This window comes from Manis javanica, chromosome 5, assembly GCF_040802235.1.
Source record: "Manis javanica isolate MJ-LG chromosome 5, MJ_LKY, whole genome shotgun sequence".
In the NCBI taxonomy this organism is placed as follows: domain Eukaryota; kingdom Metazoa; phylum Chordata; class Mammalia; order Pholidota; family Manidae; genus Manis; species Manis javanica.
In genome coordinates, this window is record NC_133160.1 from 132,058,756 (window position 1) to 132,081,858 (window position 23,103).

Genomic DNA, 23,103 nt, shown 5'->3' on the forward strand with positions numbered 1-23,103 from the left:
CTTGACACTTCAATACTGATGACTTAGGAGTTAGCTCAGAAGCAGACGGAGGCAGAAGGATGGTGCGGAGATCCAAAGAGGTGAAGGTTAAGAGACTCCTGACTCTTCCCAGTCCCACCTCCACCTGAGTTGAAGGCCAACATGCTTTGTCCTATCTTCCTACAGCCTCTATAATAAAGCTGACATCTCTGGGACTTGAGATACCCTTGAGACCGTTCTGTAGAGTTTTATTTTTAGATCAATGTACACAAACTAATTCTCACCTAGTTCCACATTTACAAAGAGCCTTTCTTAGAATCTGATTTTTTTTTTTTCCTGAGGATTGGGTCAAAATTCTCTTCAGTTACGAAGGGGACGACCTCAGCTTTTTCCTCCTCCTCCTCCTTCCCTTTTTTCACTTCTGGGATGTGACAGGTCTGACCTATGAGCTTTTATCCCTCCATCACTGATCATGTGTGAGAGCTTAAAGAAGACAGATCTCTGTTCTCTAGCACAAGGCCCTTCCCTTAAAGTGACGAAGACTCACCCTGATTGAGGGCACACCAGGTGCCTGGCCCTTTGCATACATTGCCTCATCTAATGTTCTCAGGGGCTACCTGAAGTAGGTTCTATCTTATTCCTACTTCACATGTTGGGAAATGAAGATGCAGAAAGCTTAAATGACTTGCCTGAGGTCACCCATATTGGAAGTAGTACTCGAATTTGAATCTAGACATTCTGATTCTAGAGCTTGTAAACCCAAGCCCTATACAATGCTGTGGCTCTATGTGTGAGCATATGGAGAGCCTCCACATGCTCAAACACATGTCAGCCTGTGTCTCCCCATGACCCGCTCCATGCTCATCTTCAGTAAACATCTTGTAAGCACCTCACCAGCTGCTATTCTAGGTGATAAAAGTAGCAGAAGAAGGTATCTGTAGGTGGAACATGATGCTCACATAGTCTTACACAGGGTCCCATAGGCCTAATGGGATTTCTAATTCTGGGAGTTGGTGGATTGTATTACGTAAAACCCTCCTGCTATGAAACACCTGGAAATGCATATAAAATAGAGCTAGCATCCCTCTAAATGTCCAACTGGGCTCAAAAGAAAGAAAAGGAAATCCCAGGGACTAAAAATGAAATGGAAACTAAAAATCAGAGTACAGTCTGCAAACTAAAGATGGGGCCGCCTGGGAGTATCTGATGATATCAGAAACCAAGGAGTTTGGGATTTAATGGTTCTTTTGGGACAGAAAGAAAAATTGATATCCCACATAAAACTGCTAGCCTTAGTGAAAGGATAAAGAAAAAAGGCCCCCAAAAGACCAAGGAAAATAATAGGCAAGCTTGCATTTCTTAGAGTGAGCTTTGAGTGGGGGGATAATTTGAAATGCCAGGCCTACTCCTACTAGCTTTGAGGTTCCAAGATGCAAACACTATCAAGTGCTAGGGATCTCTAGATGTCAAATTGGCATAGAAATGGTTATTCAGTGCTCCCAAGGTTCCTGGCAAAAGCAGAGGTGAGGCCTCACTGGTAACACAACCCCAAACTTGGAGTCCCAGGATTCCCAAGGATCAAACTCCACTTAAGTGAATTCACAATCCTAGATTTAAAAAAAACTCACACATGAGCCAATGCTGGCAGGCATATGAATAGAACATATAAATCTTTTAGAAACTCAGGTATCAGAAGGAGAGTATAAAATAAGAAGATTTAAAGTGATTAAAGGTAAGAAAGAAGCAATGAAGAGAAAAACCAAATAGGCAAAGCTGTGCTGAACCTCGACAAATGAGCAAGGTCACAAACTCAAGGGCAGCTGGAGACTCAGTGAAGCCCTTGAGCCCACTCACTCTTGACACCTGAGACACACAGAAATGAGACAACTTTTCAGAAGGCAGTGCAGGAAGACAAGATGGTCCCAGGAGGCAATCTTGGGTCTTTTTACTGGAAACAATGGGCAAGAAAAGCTCTTTGAGCACTGGAGCTGCTATGTTGGCAAATACTTTCTGCAAAGGGCCAGATAATAATTATTTTTGGCTTTACCAGCTGTACGTCTCTGTCACATAGCCAGCCTTCTTTGTATCTTTTACAACAACTAAAATATGTAAAAATTTTCCTTAGCTCACAGGCTGTACAGAAACAGCCTTCAGGTGGGTTTTGGCCTTAGGGCTATAGTTTGTGGCCCCTGGGCTGAGCCATAAATCTGCAGTTGTTCATGGGCAACTTCCACTGCAAAGGGAGTGTCTGCCCTCGAATGAAACTGCTCAAAGGAAGGAGGATAAGGAGAACAGACTCCCAATGACATGTTTTGAGTGTCTGGACCCACCATGTACAAAGATCCAACCCAGGAATTTTTAGTTTTGTAAGCCAATATTCTTGTTTAAAAAGCCACTTTGCCTTGGTTTTATGTCACTTACAAACAAAAGAGCAACAGGAAAATTTAGCAAGGCACTTGAAGCTCACTTTAAAGGAACCTCTAAAGCCTTTATGTGTGGTAAACTGCTTGCCTTAATATTATCTAAACTGCAATCACTTTTGTTCAGGAATTACTTAAAACCAAATGCATGCAATATTATTTTACAATTAATTGCTATATGGAGGGAAAAATAGAAAAAAGGGAAATAGTGTTTTTTGGCATGTTGGGTGCTGTTTTATATGTTGTCTCATTGAATAGTCAAAACAGCTTGGTGAAATATGCATTAACCCTTTTTTGTAGGTGAGAAAACCCTCAGAGGTGATATAACTAGTCCAAGGTCACCCTTAGTAAATGACAGGCCCATCACTTGGATTCGGGATATTTGCCTTCAATATCTGTGCTGTTTTACAACCTCACACTGCAAATGTCCTAGACTGGGGGTCAGTAAACTTCCATAAAAGGCTAGATAATATTTTCAGGTTTATGGACTACATACATCTGTCAAAACAACTCAATTCTGCCCTGCAGAGCAAAAGCAGCCATGGACAATATATAAATGAACAGATGAGGCTGAGTTCCCATCAAACTTTTTTTTTTATTAAGGTATCATTGATATACACTCTTATGAAGGTTTCACATGAAAAACAATGTGGTTACTACATTCACCCTTATTATCGAGTCCCCCCCCTTACCTCACTGCAGTCACTGTCCATCAGTGTAGTAAGATGCCACAGAGTCACTACTTGTTTTCTCTGTGCTGCACTGTCTTCCCCCATGATCTCCCCCACACCATGTGTACTAATCATAATACCCCTCAATCCCCTTCTTCCTCCCTCCCCACCGGCCCTCTCCCACCCCTCCCCTTGGTAACCGCTAGGCCCTCCTTGGAGTCTGTGAGTCTGCTGCTGTTTTGTTCCTTCAGTTTTTCTTCATTGTTATACTCCACAAATGAGGAAAATCATTCCCATCAAACTTTCTTTATAAAAACAGATGGTGGGCAGGGTTTGCCCTGTGAGCTGTAAATTGTTGACACCTGTGCTGGATGACCTCTGTCCTCATAGTAAAAGAGCTTAACAGTCTGAAAAGAGCTCTTCCCTCAAACACTACCCAAAAGTTACTAGTGTTTCATATAATACTGCATTAAGAAATTTCATTAAAATGTCAACTTGGATGACTTGAATCATTCATCTGGAACTTATCATTTATTACCTATTAAAATATTAGTGATGTTTTTCATGTGTCTGACCCATTTCCCCAGACCTGATTGGAAGCTCTTGAAGGGAAATGATTGTTTGTTCATTCATTGTCTAGATCAGGGGTCAGAATCTATCATTCACAGGTCAAATCCTGCCTATGAGTAAGTTGTAGCCTGGGGTCAATCCTGCCTCCCCCCACCACCTGTTTTTATAAATAAAATGTTGTTGGAACATGTTCATTTAGATGTCAGCTGATTCAGTGCTATAATAGTAGAATCGAGTAGATGTGGCAGAGATCTTAGGGCCTAAAAAGTCAAAATTTTTTGCTATCTAGACCTTTACAGAAAGTTTGCTCTGCTCTAGACAAAAGGTGAAATTATTTTTGCCTTAAGTGCTGAGATTTTTCTTAAAAGGGAAACTGTCTTTACTTGGGAAAATACCTTGTTAAGTGTTTGGGTGAGAATCCTGATGTATAGGTATTAGAGTAGCCCAAGCAGAAAGATAAACATGTACCATTCTGTATGATAAAATGAGAAGAATGGTGGGTTTTGGCCCCTGAGAAAAATGGAAGGGGGTGGCAGATAAAAGATTGGAGAAAGAGGAGCTGAGAAGTTTTTGAGATGTAAAAGGTAAAGTGGGGGTGGGGGAGGCAGCAGGGTTGCAGAAAGATCTAGTATATGATTTTGAGTTGTTTTGCTCTGTTATGCAATGGCACCCCTCTGTGATTACCCAGTCTTCAGTAAAATGCCTGTTTACATGGTTGCTCTTGGGGTGGGGAGAGAGTCAAAGAGAAGAACTTGTATGTTAATAGGGACTGATACCAGAGAAGAACTGAAGAAATGGCTACAAAACATGGAGTAGAACAAATTTTGACAAAGTGAAGATATGAGAACAGAATTAACCATAAGACTATAAGAATTTGGAGACTTCTTGGGAATGCTTTAGGATTTACTAACCTAAGGAATTAATACTTGAATCAGTTTGATCTAAAGTTTAAGGGCCAAGAGAGCCCAGCCAATAGTGAATGAAGACATTTATTGAGCAAGTATTAAGTAAAGTGTTCTCCTTGCTTCCGGGGTCTCACACACTGTGGGCAACAAACTTAGGAACAAAGGTGTAATAACAGCTCCCTCAGAAATGTGCCATTAATGCACAAGGGACAAGATAATCCGCTCTGCCTGGGGTGTCAGGGAGGGCTTCCCATAGGACGTAGCATTTTGACCTGACCATGAAGGATGAGGAGTTAATGGCTGAGAGAGGGGAAGGAAGAATCTTCCAGTTAGAGGGAACAGTAGGTGTGCAAGTGTGAGTCGGGAAAGGGCGTGTCAGGAAGTAGGGAACTTCCTGTGAGAAAATAAGGAGGGCAGAGCATGGCGAGGTGGGTCAGAGCCAGGTTATTTTGTGTACTTCTTTTTTCCTCCGTAATGCTTATTATACAAGGAAGGTGCTCCATACAATTTCCTCTCAGATGGGTTAACATCTCTTATTTAATAAGACTTGGGATTTCATAGGGTATCCCTTTCCTTTTTTGTTGTTCTCAGGAGTATTTCATATTTGGTGGCCTCACTGCTATTCTTTTTAGTGTGAATATGTGTCCTAGTGAATATCATAATATACATCAAGGACTTGGAGATTTTAATTGATTACTTATATAGCCAAAGATGGCATATTAAGGACAGCACAGGTTTGAGTTTAAAACCTGACCCTGAACTTCTTAATGAAGCATAAACCATTTAACTACTCTGCCCCTCAGTTTACCCCTCCATAAAGAGAGGATAATGATATCTACATGGCAGAATTATGGGAAGGAGTAAATAATATGACTTAAGTAAAATTGTCAGCCCAGTGAAAAATAAGCTCCCTATTTTCCAATTGATAGATTCTCTTTGTACCTGATTCTTTCTTGACTCTTCAGTGTCTTATAAAGTGGCCATTAGCTACATGTGGCTTTTGAGCACTTGAAAGGTGGCTAGCCAGAATTGGGATGTGCTATAAATGTAAAATACACACCAGGTTTCAAACTCTTAGTATGAACTAAAGAAGGTAAAATATCCTATTAATACATTTGTACCCTAATTACATGTTTAAATGACATTTTGGATATATAAGGAAAAATAAAATATGTTCTTAAAATAATGTTTCTTTTCAATATTGTTAACATGGCCACTAGAAAATTTAAAATTACATTTATGGCTCACCTTATAGTGCTATTGGACAGTTACTGGTCCAGAGGAATGATGGAATTAAATTTCAAGTCCTCTCTAAAGCTCAGATAATCAATTATATATTTCAGTTTTTTCATGTTTTGCTATTAAGTTCTAGCTGCTTAAAACTCAATGGGGTTTTGAAAGTAGGATTAGGTACTTAGTCTTTAGCGATTAGATTAAAAGACTTGGATGGGAAAAAAGTCCCATTTACTTTTCTGGCATTTTCACCACCATCTGTATAATCTGAATGTCCTGTCCTCTAAAGTTTTGAGCATGTGCGAAGGTTCAAGAGCTGTCTCTCTAACGTACTCCTGGTGGACAGAACCCTGAAGCCCAGCTGCATGCTCTAGTCTTTGTCCCTCCTGAATTGCACAGTGGATTTGTTTTCTTTTTATGAGTGACAGTGCCTTCACTTCTTAAACTTCTCATCTTTCTGAGAAACCACACAGGGATAACCCTAGACTACAAAGGAGATACTTCTGACCTCTAAACCAGCAGTGGACCTCAGGTTTGACATTGAAATCATTGCTGGGAGAGTCAGAGAGACAAAGGGGAGTAAATCCAGTTTTCATGATGAGGAGACACCATTTTCACAGTCTTCATGTCCTTTTCCTCCAATCCTCAACTCCTCCCCGCTGTCTTCCCATCCTAATACTCCCCCATAATGGCTGCCTCTCTCTAAGGATACCTGTGACCTCCATATTGATAAATCCAATAGATATTTTCCGTCATATCCCAGGGATATCCTTAATGTCCCTTAATACCACTTAATCCAGCATTGGCCCAGCGTATCATAGCTGTGCTTACTATCTGCCTTTTCTTTTCTTCCAAACAACATTTTCCAGTAGGCTTCCTCCTACCAGGCCTGGCAGCCTTCCAAATGGCTCCTTTGGAGGTCACCCATGACACACACAGTGCTACTTCTAGGGTGGTTTTCAATTCTTTTTTTTCTTAGTTCTCATAAGTGTATCACTCCTGCCATCTTGAGATGTTCTCTTCCTTGGCCTCCCAATACAGTCCTCCTCTGGTTTGCTCCTAGGTCTTTGGGCACTCCTTCTCATGTCCTTGTGAGGCTCAACTTCTCCTGGCTACTAAGTGTCATCTTCTCAAGACATGGTCATGAGCCCGTTCCCTTCTTCTGTACTATCTCCCTTGGCATTCAGCAGCCATAATCATATCCAGAGTTTCAACAACTGATAATTTTGATAATTTTCAATGCATATCCAAAGCTGAGAATGTTTATCTGATCTTCAAACCCATACACCTAACCTCTTACTTGGTATCTCAAGTCGAATGTCTCAAAGATCTTCAAAATCAGCAAAGCCAAAAGTAAACCCCAAAGCCTGGTTCTCTCTAAATATTCTTTCAGGGAATGATAGTACTATTCATTTTTTTGTGTGAGCCAGTAATCAAATAATCACTTTTTGAAACCCTCCCTTACCTTTGCCTTTACTATCTTTTCTATATTATCAAGTGCCAACACCCTAATGTGCTAATAATCTCATAGATCCATTTTGTTCTTGCCGTCCTTCCTGCCAACCCCCAAGACAAAGCTACCATCATTTCTTTCCTGGGCTGCTTCCAAAGCCTCCCATCTCCTTTTTCTCACTCCCCTCCAAACACAGCTACCAGAGTAACCTGGCATATAACTTTCTAGGTTTCTCAAATCTTCTTAAGCCTGGTTTTCTTCTAGAGTGCGGAAGCCCCGAGCACTTCAGGATATGTCTTGGGAGCTCAATGAAAACTAAAAGCACTAGGATTTTGGAGAAGTTCAGAGAAGGAGAAAGTTACTCCAGCAAGTGGGTCATGGGAGGCTTCACAGAGGACAGGTGTTTGACTAAAGGATGGTTAAGCTCCTATCATGTGGATATGAGTCATTTTAGGGAGTGGGGACATGAACATAAACAGGGAGGTAGCAAAATACAAGTGTTGATTCATTGATTCATTTAATGATTAATTATTGGGCATTCCTTTTGAACTCAGCACTATTTTATGGGTTGGGAATAGACTGATGAACAAAGTGGGCATGGTCTCTGGCCTTACAGAACTCACAGTCAAGAGATGCCATGTGGGGAGTGTCTGAATATAGAGCACATGAAGTCATGCTGAAAGAGCAAGCTAAGGCCGGATCGCAGAAGGGCCTTGAACAGAAGACAAGGAGTTTTAGCTTTCAGTCTTTCAGTTAGGACTCATAAACCCAAATGCTTTCAGGGGATAGTCAGAAAATGCAAACAGGAAGTAGTCTGGGTGAGGCAGAGGAAGAGTATGGATTGGGGCAAACTGAAAATCCCACACTGTCCAGAGCAGTGAGTGATCACTCAACTGCAGCTAATTACTGCTGATAATTACTGGGATGTGGGCCCAAGGCCTCTGCTATCAAAAGAAGGAAATGCAAGATTTTAGAGAGATTTTTGACTTTTTCAGTTTTGGTAAGCAATTCATTTATTTTTCAAAATGCTATGAAAGACAATCAAAACTTGACTCTATGCTGTGTTCAGCTCGTGAGACACTGGCTTGTGGGCTCTGCTTGATGCAAATGAGAGCTGCTAAAGATTGCTCACATATAAAATGGGTTGAAGATGGGAACCTTTAGGCAGAGAGCCCAGAGAGGCGAACTAGTTGACAAAGAATGAGAATCTGGATTAGAGTCTAGGCAATAAGAAAGAAGATGGGCCTATCCCACAGGATTCTTTCTTAGTAATTGAACTCCATGCAGTGTGCCAGGCTGGAAAAAAAATTTCATGTGCCAGTCTCTTCCAGATAGGCATGGCCATGTGAATGATCCCAGCTAATATAGTGACAGTAGGCTGTTGGATAGGGCTTCAGGAATAGTTTTAAAAAGGAGTATGTCTTTTTTGTCCTTTCTCCCTTTCACCTTTCATCTTTCTGGGATGTGGGCATGACGGCTGAAACTCAGGCAACCCTCTGAGACCAGAGCCCAAAGTGATGGAGTGGAAAGATGGATGGACCAGGCTCTCCAATGCACACAGAGTCACCACCTTGAACAGAACTGCCAGCCTCAGTATTCCTGTTGGAAAGAAAAATAAGATTCCCATGTTTAACCTGCTATATACTGAGTTTTCTGTTATATGCAGTCAAACTTTATTCTAACTGAATGTAGAGAGCAGGGGGGTGACAGGAACCCAGGTTCAGGTATAAGATATTAGGAAGACAAGAGCAGCTAGAAGCTAGACACACATTAGAAAGATGAATTATGTGGGTGTCAAGGACCTATTGAATGCTCACAATATGTCAGGCACTGTTCTAAGTGCTTTACACATGATAACTCATTTAAATCTAACAACCAGCCCATAAAAAACTGTTCTATAACTATTTAACAGATGGAAAAACTAAAGCACAGAGAAACTGAGTAACTCACTGAAGGTCTCCCATCTAGTAAGTGGGAAAAGCATGGGGTGTCTAGGTGGCCAGGTGTGGAGACTTCATTGTAATCCCTGCACTTTGCTGCCTTCACCAGGCATGGGGTCTGTTCTTACCACTGTTCTCATAGCAGGTCTTCCTATTCTCCCTCTTATTTGCTGTCCTTCATTCACACAGCTTCCCTTTGTCCTTGAAAATGCCAAGTCCCTTCTTTCCTCAACTTAAGGCCTTTGTCTTAGCTGAACTTTCTGTATAGAAGGCTCTTCCCTCTGATTATTGCAAGACTAGCTCTTTCTCCTAATTCTGGTCTCAGCTCAGATATCACCTCCTCAAAGAGGACGCTGTGTCAGTAGTTGGGGTACCCTTGCAATGCATGTTTCTTGTGCAGGATTATAACCTGTGTCCACATTCTCAGACATCTATGGATATGTTTCTACATTTAAGCTAAGTAGAATGGTCTATTTAAAGGATAAAAAACAAAAAACCAAACCAGAACTTGAGTGCCAGACAGTTGTCCAAACCCTCAAAGAATTCTCTGACTGATGGAGAGGCACACCAGAAATTCCATAGGTATGGTATATTATAAATACTCTTACGGAGTGCTAGGGTGAGATGCACACCAAGGGCAGAAGGGAAAGTTTCTGTAGAGACTACTGAAGATAGTTGAGAGTCAAAATATCAGAGTCTACTACCATCTTGGCCAATGATGTGGAAGCTACATGGTGAAGAAAGTAGAATAGTAATACGGAAAGAACTTGGGTTTGGATCATTGGAAAAACATACCTGCCATATGGGGAGGGGAAAAATCATCTTTTTACATTTCATACCACTTTTTAGTTTTCTGTCACTTGCAAGAAAATCTAATCCCAATCCAGGGAATATTATATATAGTAAATGAAGCTGGAAAGATAAAGCCAAAATAGCAAAGTTATTGTAAGGAATATTAAGAAACTTGAACTTCATCCTATAGCAATGAGGAGAGTGAATGCTTTTTAGTAGTATGTGAATGAGGTTAGATTCACTTTTTGAAAAATTATTCTTGAAAATGAAACCTCCCTTGGGAAGTATGGGTTAGAGGGGCAAGACTGGAGTCAGGGAGGGCAGTTAGGCAGTTGCTATAAGTAATGCAATGAAGTGGCAAACTTCTGAGCTATAGTAACAGATATAGATTAGAGAAGATGGAGTGCAGGGAAACTGAAGGGGTAGAACCTCTAGAAATCAATTTATCCAGTAGTATTTTACTAACTTCCAGGTTTCTGATTTGGGCAACAGTATCCGTCATGAGCAGAAGACATTAGGAGGTCTACCAAGCTACAAGAGGGACACTATCTCTAAGGATACAGGAAGTAAGTAGAGGGAAATTCTGAAAACAGGGTATTAATCCAGTTTCAAGAGTACAAGTCCACAGGTCAGGTTTATTGGCAGAGTCAGATTTGGTTCAAATTTTGGACAAACCATGCCCATGTTGCTTGCTTGAACTTGGGCCCGTTTATTTAACCTCCCAGACTTTAAATTCCCTCATCTTTAAAAATGGACACAATCAAAAGGACCTCACTGGGCTTTGTGAGGAATGAATGAAATGTCCAGGAGAGTGCCCAGGCAGAAAATGGGCAATAATTGGGAGTAGTTGTCATGTGCTGCTTGTTAAATACTCAGGCCATCCATGTGGGAGTATTTTTCTTCCCACTGTGTATGGACTGAACATTGATGCTCCCACAAATTCATAATGTTGAAGCCTTAATAAAAAACGTGACAGTATTTGGAGGTGGGACCTTTGGGAGGTAATTAGGTCACGAGGGTACAGTCCCCAAGATGGGATGTGTGCCCTTCTAGGAAGAGGAGGAGATCTGAGAGCGCTCTCTCCCATTTGAGGAGACAGTGAGAAAAAAACTGCCTGCAAACCAGGAAGAAGGCCCTCACGGGAACCTAACTGGCTGGCACCTTGGACGTGGACTTCCCAGCCTCCAGAATTGTGGGAAATAAAATTCTGTGGTTGAAGCCTCCCAGTCGATCGTATTTTGTTATAGCAGACCAGGCTGACTGAGACACCCTGCTAAGTCCCTTAATGATTGTTGGTATATAACACAGCATGTAGGACATTCAGTCTCAAGTAAATCTCATTATTCAGTACATTCTCAATAAAAACAAAGGGAATAAAGGAGACCCGTGTGTCCATGCCAGGCCATCCTAGCCTAAGAATAACATATTCAAGTTTGGCTTCGCTTTGATTTTCTTCCTGCCTGAGATCTCTATCAGCTTCCTGCACTGGCTGTGCACTCTACCCAGAAGTTCCAGCAAAGAGATTAAAAAATTAAATGTTCCTGATAAAGCCTTTGGTAAATTTCTTGATGTTTTAATATGGTATACAATGATTCTTTCTCTCTTCTAAACCTTTTTTTTTTACTTTGAGAGACTCTCAGTTGACATAATTGAACCAAAAAAAAAAAAATCAGCATGACCTATATAATATTAACCCGCTATAAATCTGGAAGAAATTCAAACACCAGGCAGAAGTCTTTGATTTTTAAAACATATTTAATCATGTTTTAAAGCAAAATGAAAGGCCACAAATCTCAGACATTCCAAACAGTGAAGAAATGATTTTTATCAAAATCTTGAAACCTGACTCATACTGAAAGCAATTGTTCCTAAGCAGTGCTGACAGCACTGTCTGAGACACAAATCTGGAAACACTGTGTATTTTTTAAATTATACTTGGGGAGCATTGGATGTGCTCAATGAAATTCCAGAATTAATCCACATCGATTTTGCAATAGGCATTGACTCACTGAAAACTCCTCCCCTCTTTCCTTTGGCAAAGTCCTTTTTCCTACTCCCTGACACACACACACACACACACACACACACACACACACGCACACACAGATCTTCAGTTAGAACCAATGACTATGATACCTCACAATATTCATATTAATCCAATAGACTTTCGTTTCTATTTCTTGTCTGTTTTTCCATCCCATATGAAGTGGGAAAAAAAATCTCAATTACCACTTGGAATATCTCCCAGAGGAGCTGAGGTGCAGAGAACCTCCTGATCTAAGGTGTCAGTTGGCTCTTTGTGCCCATAAATTCAGGCTGCTCAGCAGTCTCTGAGACAATGCCAAGAGAACTATGTGTTACTGATCCCACAAATGCCGGAATTGCAGTGGATTGACATTTATTGTGCAGTCATCAAGGAACAGATGATTTACCCATAAAGAGAAATTTTCCAAGTAGATGACAGTTCATTTTACTTTCAGTGCTAAAGAGGTAGAGTCAGTCCATGGAACAAATTAGCTTCAAAATCCATGGTTTTAGCTCATAATAGTTCCTTTTTAAATATAACTATTTTTGAGATATATTTACATATGTAAAATTCATCATCGGACGAGCCCGACTCTTCTGTGACATCACAGAGGGCTTTCTCTAGTTCAGTAGTCAGGCACAAGGGCATCTGAAACCCCACTCTGGTGATTCCTAGGTACAAGGAAAATAACTTAATCTCTCTGAGCCTGTGTTTCCTCACTTGTTAAACAGGAATAAACAATCCAGTGGGTTTTAGGATATTCACTAATTTCTATAACCATCACTACTATCTATTTCCAGAACATTTTTAATACTCCACAAAGGAGTGCTATACCATCCAGCAGTCAATCCCCATTCCTCCAACCCTCCAGCTCTAGACATCACTAATTTATTTCTGTCTCTATAGATTTGTCTCTTCTTGACATTTCATATAAATGGCATCATGCAACATGTGCCCTTTTGTGTCTGGCTTCTTTCACTTCATATTTTTAAGATTCTAGTTGAGAGTTTTGTTGATATGTCGTATTTCTCTGACAGTCTTCTACTATGGAGTGTCCCTCTTTGTTGAAGTGCTTTACGAGCATAACCTCACCTCATCCTCACAGCAGTGGAATGAGGCATATCGATTTTACAGATGAGGAACTGGGCTTGTAAAGAAGTCAAGTAACTTGTCCAAGGTAAGACAGCTTATAAGTGATAGAGCAGGATTTCAATCCAGATTCATTTGACCCTGAAGCCAGTGATCTTAACCTCCAGGCTCCACTGCCAGAATTCTTAGAGATGAGCTCTGATTTTGCTGCCCTTTCCAGTCTCTTCTCTTAAACAGGAAAAAGAGTATTGCAAAGAGACGCCTGAGGGGTAAGGCCGTTCCCTAGGGGCTGGACTTTGGCGGGTTGAGTCCATGAAATGTAGCACAGCTGATTGGCAGCCTATCAGTGAGTGGTGGCTGGACATACAAAGCCCCAGGGATCCCAGCAACTTTAAGGAGAATGCCCCCAAAGCTGCTAGAATACCAGAGGAACAAACCGCCTGGGTGCTTGGGGGAACCCTAGAACACCACTAACATCCCTACTTGGGTGTCTGCTCGGTGGGTCAATAAATCAGATTATTTGCCAACAGAATCTGGTGATCTTGGTGAACCTTGAAGAAATAAAAAAGAAGAGTCCCTTTGCACATCACTATGTCTGCAAAGTAAGGTTCGATCCCAGGAATCAGGGGAATGAAATCCAACTTATTTCTGAAGATTCGCCAAAGAGTAACAAAACAGCCAAGCAGAAAGCTGTCAAAGGTTGCTGATGTTCATGTTTCTCCCAAAAGGAATGATGTAAACTATAACTGAAATCCACAGTTCAGTCTTTAACCTGATTTCGACTATTTGTTTCACTTCCTACCGTGAAATTTCAAGAAGCCAAAAGGTCAGGAGTTACCAGCATGGTGGCTCCTTCCCCCTCCCGGCCATGGGAGGCCCTGACACCCACACACTGTGACACCATTCCGAGTGGGCAGCAGGGGTTGAGAAGAAACAAAAAAGGGGGTCTGAGCAATTCTTCCTTAAAATAAGGGACCCTGGATGCATTTTGGATGCTGGTACAGAGGAAATGGTTTCTAAATGGTCATGCATTGTTAGGTACATGTTTCAAATGAAAGCACCCATACTCCAATCTCAGAACTTCATCCTGGCTCAGTCTGAGGCTTGGGTTGAGTCTTTAAAGAGGAGAAGAGAACATCATCGTCCCCTGGCTGCGAAGGGAAGGCATGCTGCCTGCCTGGCAGCAGAAGCCACTGCCTCTGGCCGAGCCTGACTCTCCTGTGACATCACAGAGGGCTTTCCCTAGTTCTGTAGTCGGGCACAAGTGCGCTTGAAACCCTGCTCTGGCGATTCCTAGGTACAAGGCAAATTAATTAATCTCTCTGAGCCTGTGTTTCCTCACTTGTTAAATAGGAATATGAATACTAACCTCTTAGGGGTGTTAGAAGGATTAAATGAGATAAAATATAGAAAGCACTCAGCAGAGTGTTTGACATGTAGTGAGTCCCAGTAAACATTGGCTGAGGTTTTTTATAAATTTCTCTTGGATATTTGGAAGTACCTCTCAGTGAGATGTTACACTGTCTTTATTTTAGCCTGTGGGAGAATCAAATGATTTAGAAAGACCGGGAGAGAGTGAAACAGCTAGCTCTAACAAGTGCCATCTGGGAGGAGCCCTGGATCTGAAGAGGAAAAGCTTTAACTGCAGATCATCAGATGCCTGCCTCTTGGAGGAGGAAGGGATGGAGGTTGGGCTCAAGTAAGGAGCCCAAACAACAGGACAATGCTGACTCAAGAGGTGGACTCGCTTCAGAGAATGGAATGGAGTAGGCCTTGGGGAGAGACCTCTGGCCACCGCTAGCTAGCCCGCTGCGGGGAGCCAGGTAGGAACAGGTACTCCTTCTCCAAACAACACATCCCCTCGCCAGGACCCAGGCTTTGGTGAGTAGAGCACAAGCCGGATTTCAGTCCACTCCCCCACTGTCTCACCAGTGGGTTTCAGTCCTGGGCAAGTTCACTCTTCATTTGGTTAGACTGAAAAATGATGATGGAGCAGTCTTGGGGTGAAAGTGTTTATACCCAACTTTATACCCACAGTGGCAGGTCAAATGCTAGAACCCTGTCCACTCAGAGCAAGTCTGCATTCCACAAGCTGGTTTCTACCTCCAGGCCTCTCTGCCCCACAGCTATTTCAGCCTCTGTCCTCGGCACTGCCACCACTGCAGCCTCTGCTCTCCTGCAGCCATGCAGCCCAGAGCACCGGACAGAGCTCCAGTGTCCAGGGTCAGGTGAGAATCCTGGCCATAGGAACTTTCATTTTCTGTACATCCACCCTTCCCCACTCATCTCCTGAAAGACTAGGGGTGGGTGTCCAAGTCTGGATGTGGACCAAGAGTCCACAACCAGGAAGATAAGAGCAAATAGGGTGATTTCTGTGGAGGGTGGGAGAAGAAGGGAGGATCTTAGTACAGTGTTTCTCTGTATATTTTGCCATCCTTGAGAGCCATTATGGCAGGTGGAGTTCTTCAGAAACTGAAACCAAAAGGCAGGTTGGGATATAGGACACTTACTACGGATCAGCCCCTGTGATGGGAGCAGGATTGGCAAGGGAGAAGCTGATGTGTGATGCCAGCTGGACAAAGCCTCAGCCAACATGGTGGGGTGAGAGATGAGGGCAGAGGGACTGGAGCAGGTATGCCCCGCAGAGGGCCTGAGATGGCAAGGGCCTTTGCACTGCCACCTGACTTGGGGCTGCCTACTAGGAAGGGCCTCGGGCAGCGCAGGGGGGCTCTGCAGCTACAGGCTGTCTGTTGACCACACTCCCTACAGCTGGGCAGCAAGGCATTCCTTAAAGGACAATGTGGGTGGCCCATTCCCCATCTACCACAACCACCTCTTCTGCTATTCACACTCAGTTAGCACTGAGTTAGCAAATAGGAAACATTGCTCCTTGGAGAAGTACACAGGATCCTGTGCGATCAGCTACCTCTGATCCCAACATTTCCATCAACAGATCAACACATACCTTGATTCTATGTGTGTTTCTCTTTAAAGACGTCTTTTAAAACATACATAGTTGATTGTTAACATTGAACTCACCTGCGTACAGCACTGCCCTTGAGGCCTGGGCCTCGCCTGTCTACCGTACCTGTTGACTACGTTGGGCTTCCCACAGCTTTCTGGAGCTCAGGACGGCCCAGCAGCGCTACACTGAGGGCTACTTTTAAACAACAGAACCACCAACAGAAAGCACAGAAATGCAGAAATGGTGGAACCAACTGAACTACAAAAAAGACACTTATTTACAGTATGGAAGCTGAAGGAAGACAGCAGGTGGCGCCTTGTTCGGCCTCAGTGGGGCACCTGCCTATCAGGCAGCCCCAGTGTTTTGCTCTTCTATGCATGCAGACCTAGAAAGCTCTGTGAGTACTGACTTTTGGGTATACAAATAAATTTTGGTAGTAAGCTAATTCACAAATTCAGAATGAGGATCAGTTATACATAATATGTTTTTAATTACCTCCCTTTTTATAATTTAAATATTTACTTTCATTCTAGGTAACATTAATGGAATCATTTAATTGTGCAGGACATTTTTTTAAACATACACGAATTTAAATACATTACTGTTAATATTCAATTGTTTGTCTTTATACCCCCTAAAATCTTTTCATGCACCCCCAGGGGTGGAGAGACCTCAGGAGTTAGTGCTCCTTTGAGGCTGGATTTTGTGGGCATCAGGGATTTGACACATGAATGGTTTGGTCTGCCTCAGTCTCAGGAAATCCTTCTCTCTGGTTTTCTGTTGGAATCATTCATTTGTGCGAGGATCACTGAGATCAGAAGGACTGCTCTTCCATATTCCACTCAACATAAGTTAGGTTCAATCTTTACTTGCTAATAAAATGATCACTGGTGTTTAATCAGATTGATTCAAATAAGAAAATTCAGCAGCTTTCCAAATCCAGCAACGTCTTCCTGGGTGGTTAAGTGTTCCCACATTTGATGAAAATGGAGAAAGGAAATGACAAAGGATTTGGATATTATCCTCAAAGCTACTTGTTTGCTTTGAAAATCTTAATAAAAGATTTCTCTAATTTATTTTTCATAACCTTTATGGAAAACAAGAATAATTTCTGTGAAAGAGCTGGGTTTCAAGTGAAAACATCATTTAATCTCCAAGTACACTGTTAATCTGCTTCAGGTGCTACCTGGCATTTGTAATTTGAAATGTGCAGGTTGATAACATTGCAAAGATGCTCTGACGGTACAATAATCACAGGAATGCAAAGTGATTGCCTTCGGTGGGGTGTCCATTCAAAGCATATGAGCTTTCTAACTGTCCTACAGCCTCTCTACCAGGATGTGATCTAACTACATTTTCCCATAATTTGTAAGCATGAGTTGATTTTTTTTAAATGGATGAAGCTAAATATATGTTAGTTGAACACAGAATGTATACATTTTTTTAAACATGGAATCTGTTTAATGTTCAGGAGCCTAAGTTCTGTTTTCTTCTTTGTGATGCTTTCCTTTTTTTAAGAAATTCAGCTTTAGGGTGTAATTGACAAATTATAGGCTATTTCAGTTTATAGTGTCATGATTTGACATACATTGTGAAAGGATTACCCCATCTAATTGACAAATTTATTACCTCACATATTTCTTTTCCTGTGTGAGAACATTTAAGTTCTTTTTTAGCAAATTTCAATTATTTAATATAGTGTTATCAGTTACAGCCACTGCATTTTACATTAGCTCCTCAGACCATATTCATCTCATAGCTGAAAGTTTGTACCCTTTTACAAACCTCTATTTCCCTCACCACCCAGCTCCTGGCAACTACTTTTTTTACTGTTTCTATGAGTTGACATTTTAAAATTCCACATATAGTGATAACATGCAGTAATACAATATTTGCCTTTTCCTATCTGGCTTCTTTCACTAGCATAATGCTGTCGAGGCCCATCTATATCGTTACGAATGGCAGAATTTCCTTCTTTCTCATAGCTCAATAGTATTCCATCGTATGTATTCTACCACATCTTTATCCATTCATCCTTTGATGAACACAAGTTGTTTCCCTATCTCGGCTATTGTGAATAAGGGTGCAATCAATTGGGTGCAGATATATCTGTTTGATATCCTGTTTTTATTTCCTTTGTGTATATAGCCAGAAGTGGAATTACTGGATCATTCAGTAGTTCTATTTTTAATTTTTTGAGGAGCCTCTGTACTGTTTTGCGTAGTGGTCGCACCAACTTAAATTCCCACCAGGAGTTCACAGGGGTTCCCTTTTCACCACATCCTCACCAACACTTCTCTCTTGTCTTTTTGATGATAATCATTCTAGTAGATGTGAGGTGATAACTCATTGTGGATTTAATTTGCTTTTCCCTGATGATTAGTAATGTTGAGCCTCTTTTCATGTACCTGTTGGCCATTTCTGTCCTCTTTGGAAAAATGTCTCTTCAGGCCTTCTACACATTTTAATGAATTTTTTTTTTGCTATTGAATTGCATGGGTTCTTTATATATTTTGGATATTAATCCCTTACTGGATATATGATTTGCAATTATTTTCTCTCATCAGTAGGTTGCCTTTTCATGTTGATGCTTTCCTTTGCTGTGCAGAAGCTTTTCAGTTTGATGAAGTACAATTTGTTTATTTTTTCTTCTGTTGCCTTTGCTTTTGGGGTCAAATCCAAAAAATCATTGCTCAGACTGATATCAAGGCGCTTACCCCTTGTGTTTTCTATAGGAGTTTTATGGTTTCAAGTTTCATGTTCAAACCTTTAATCCATTTATTTCATTTTTGTGTATGGTGTAAGACAGTGGTCCAGTTTCATCTGCACGTGGCTGTCCAGTTTTTGTTTATTGAAGATACTGTCTTTCCCCATTGTATATTCTTGGCTCCTTTGTCATAATTTAATTGACTACATATGTGTAGGTTTATTTCTGTGATATTTATTCTGTTCCATTGTCCTTCACTGTGTTTTCTGATGGATATTAATGTCCATGTCTGGGTTTCTTTTGTAATTATCCCCCAAGAGAGAGAAGAAAAGTCTCTACAAATATGATATAATTGATAGTCCAACTCACTAGCCCTGCTCAGCAGGAGGGACCACTCTGAATGTGGATTCCAAATTACAGAAAAGTCTGTGGTCCCAGCCCAATGTCATATTGTAGGGTCCTTTAGGACAATTCTGCTTCCCCTGCCTTTTAAGGCATCTGGATTTCCTCTCTGGTTTTATCCCATGATGGCAGCCATAGGTTTTGGTCTTCACAGGAAAAAACCCATTCTAATCTAGATGTCACCTGCTTTGTTCTCTGGACCACAGCTTTTCTCCTTGTAAGGCCAGCACGCTACTATGTTGCGAACAGGTTACTGGTATATGTTCCTCAGACATCACAGTGACGGGGTAGCCTCCTGGAGTGGTTGGAGCCCTCTGACCTATCATCTCTGGACTTGAATAGCCTCATCCACAGTCTAATATACAGTTCAAGAACTGTCACTCTCTGTGTGTGCCATGACATGGAAAACACTGGGGGATACCACTCTAGACCAAAGTTCCCCATGGCTTTGGGAATCGCAAAGGGCTCCTTAATGCCTTTATCTTCAGGCATGTTTTGTTTGACTCTCTAGTACCTGGTGACCAGTCCCAAGAACATCTGGCTTATCTTTCAACCTGTGACTGGCCAAGCCTCCTTTATTCCTGCAGCAGAGACTGACTAGGTGTTCACCCAACCCACTTCCCTTCTTGGGCTTAGATACAAACTACGTTTCCCAGCCCCTTCCATCTAGGTGGGGGTGTGAGACTAGCTTTTGCTGAGGAATGCAACTGGAAGTGATGTGTCACTTCTGGGTCAAGGCCACTAAGAGTATGTGTCTTCTCCATGCTTTCCTCCTAACTTCTCACTCCAAAGTACCCTTAAACATACCATGTGTTAAAGATAGCAAGTAGATCCCTAAATGGTTGAATTTTGTCCAGTCATCCCATAGCCTTTGAATAACTAAAATGGACTTTGATGTCCATGAGAAATAAATGTTTTATTGTTAAACCCTAGCAATTTAGCAATTATCTATTATAACAACTATAAAACATTATTTACAGTAATCAGTACAATTTCTTTATCCTAGACATTCCCAGTGTTATGGGCTGAATTGTGTCCTCTGAGAATTCATGTGTTGAAGTCACAACCCCCAGTACCACAGAATAAACCATATTTGGAGATAAGATCTTTAAGGAGGTAAAGAATAAGGTTAAAATGAGGCTGTTAGGACACGCCTTCATCCAACATGACTGGTGTCTTTATAAAAAGAGGAATACACCAGGGGTGCTGGTGCACAAAGGGACAACCTTGTGAAGAGGTGACCAGGGCTGGTCATCTGCCAGCCAAGGGGAGGCCTCAGAGGAAGCCAGCCCTGCCAGCTCTTCCATCATGAACTTCCAGCCTCTGTAACTATGAGACAATACATTTCTGTGTTTTAAACCATCCCGTCTATGGTATTTTGTTACGGTAGCCTAGCAAACCAACACACATAGGGAAGTCTCCTCATGTACCATCTTGTTTCCATCTTTATTTCACAACAGGTTCACTTGTATGTTTAACCTGGGAGCAGCAGAGATTCCTCAAACATGCTGGTTTCACCAGCTTTCCTGTCCCTCCCATGGGTATCGTTTATGACTTGTAATCAATTTTGATAATACTTTTGTTCGATACTTTCCACATTCTGTAATGTCTCGGTCACAGAGGTTTAGTCAGTAAGTCTTCAGGATTTGCATTTAGCCCACACGGAGGCCCCACAGGGAGCTAGGTGGGTTAGGCGAACACAGCTCAGACCTTTTTGCAACATTGTGTTATTGCTGCATCTCCTTCCCAGCACTACCCCAAAGCTTGCTGCTAATACCCGCTACATCATCCGGTTCTCTGGCATAGGCTCTGTCTTAAGACTGAGCATGAGCAGTCCTGTCTGGTGTGTGCAAGACCAGCAGAATTGCCCATCTCCCTTACCCTGCCGGAGCCAGGGCCTGCCTTTAGAATCTATGGGCCTGTCAACTTGTGGCAACTGTCATGTTGAGGCAAAACCATGCTCTGCTGATGGAAGCAAGAGGCGCAATCCTGGGGAGGCCACAAAACCCCAAAAAGCTCAGAACTTTTGAATAAGCAGCCACCTCACTTGTACATGGAACTTCCAGAGTACACACTGGGCCACCTGCTAGGCTAATAAGTATTTCACTGTTCAGCTTGGGGAAGTTGTTTAATACAGCTCCCTCTACTGGTCTATTAGTCACTTTGAAGTTTTTGGTGTCATAAGACTAGGAGAGAACAACCCAGTTACCAACTGAGGAACCACCAGACTGGATCAATGAGGAATCATCATTATCTGTTGTAAGAAGACTAAGGGGTGTATAAGTGGGACCCTTTGGGGTTTGTCAATCTTTTTTGGGTGGTCTGCTACCTTAGGTCCCTCTTTACATTTCAGTAACTTGTTATCTGGAAAAAAGAGGCAGTAATCCTGACCTGCCTTCTAAAATGTCTGGGATAACATGGTTATAGCATTTTCTATGAGGGACAAATCTGATTCCAAGTTCAGCTCCGCAGGAAGTAAACAAGCATGAGAACAACAGGGCAAAGGTGTTCCAGAAAGTCAAGCCAAAACACATCTACAAAAGGGGCCCTTCCAAAATACAGACAGACCAAAAAGGAAAGCAGGCAGCTATCCCAAAAGTCATATCTGGGACATCACTGGGAACTCCCGGCCTGGACCAAAGGCTGTTTGTGACCTTGTAGAGATGCTGCAGACTCTTACAAAGGCTCGATGCAGGTTCGCTTCTTTCATCCTGCATGCTTCCCCCCCACCCACCCTGCTTACTGCAGAGCTGGGCCAGCAGGAAGCTCTCAAGAAGGGGATGAGGCTGTGAAAGTCCCTGAAAATGTGCCTGCTCTCTCCACAGAGTTCAGTGCCATCCTGCTCTCCGTTCAGCATGTGCCGTGGAGATCACCCTCGGTGAGCCAGAATGGTGAGTCCACCCCAGTCGCACACGTCTACATGTCTGCCCAGATTTCGCATGTGCATCATGTGTGTTGGAGTTGGAGGGAGTGTGATGGACAGCACACCTTTCTCCCCTGTCTCAGGAGTCAGGCACATGGCAATACTGCTAAAGCTGGTGTGGGGGATGGGGCTTTAAATGTCAGCCAAGCAGGCTTTCCATTCTCTCTTCCTGTGCTGAACTCACCAGTTACAGGCAGACCCTTCCCGGCAAAGGCCTGTCTCTGCCAAGTTTATGGCCAGAGGAGCAGAAGGGCAGGGCCCCCACTGGGAAATGACTCAGTCACACTGTCCCAGTTCCCTCTCCTGAACTCACTGATCAGATAAGTCATTCCTCCTCCCCTGGGGAGATGAATAAAAGGATAACAAGAGGCCAGAAGTGATACTCTGGTGAAGGTTTGCACGTGGAAGGAGACATCAAGAGAGAAATGTGTCCCCCACCAGTCACCTCTGGAAGCTGCCATATATCCCCACTTTCTTCACTCTGTGCAGGCACAGGGTTGGGGGAAGAAGGGGCCACACTGAGGCACTTCCCACCAAGACTCGGTCAGGAGCTCCACCCTGGGCTCTCATAGCTTGTGATCATATCTACTGCTGCCCTTACCATTCTTCACTAAAACTGGTTTTCTTTGCTACCACCTGCATTAGACCTTAGATTCCTGGAAGGCAGGACAGGAGTAATTGCATTACTTTTTAAATGCATGCCTGTATCCCTAATGCCAGCATGTAGTAAATGCTCAAGAAACATTCTGGGCTAGATGGATAAAACAAGTGAACAAAGAATAAAATGGTAACTGAGAGAGAGGGGTTTTTTTCTTGAGATAAACAAAGGCTTTGACTGGGTCTAAGGGCAAAGCTGTGTCAGGCCTGGGGGTTATCCTAGACTGACTGTGGAGCCAGCCTCACAGAGGCCACCAAAGTAAAGAGAATTGGATCTGAATCAAATTCTTCAGAATGACAGGTATTTCAGGTTCCGTCAGTCTCCCCCTGGACCACCCCAGCCTGGCTGGGGCCCCTCAGCCGCAGTGCAG

General features: G+C 42.4%; 1 long non-coding RNA gene across 1 annotated transcript in view; it reads left to right on the top strand.

The window, feature by feature from the left end:
• Positions 1-14,373: 14,373 nt before the first annotated feature.
• The window catches only part of LOC140849405 (uncharacterized), a 30,736-nt gene continuing 22,006 nt past the window's right edge, over positions 14,374-23,103 (top strand). The window contains exons 1-2 of the long non-coding RNA XR_012131153.1: positions 14,374-14,959; positions 21,978-22,043. This is a non-coding gene — a long non-coding RNA (uncharacterized lncRNA). The remainder of the gene's footprint in view (positions 14,960-21,977; positions 22,044-23,103) is intronic.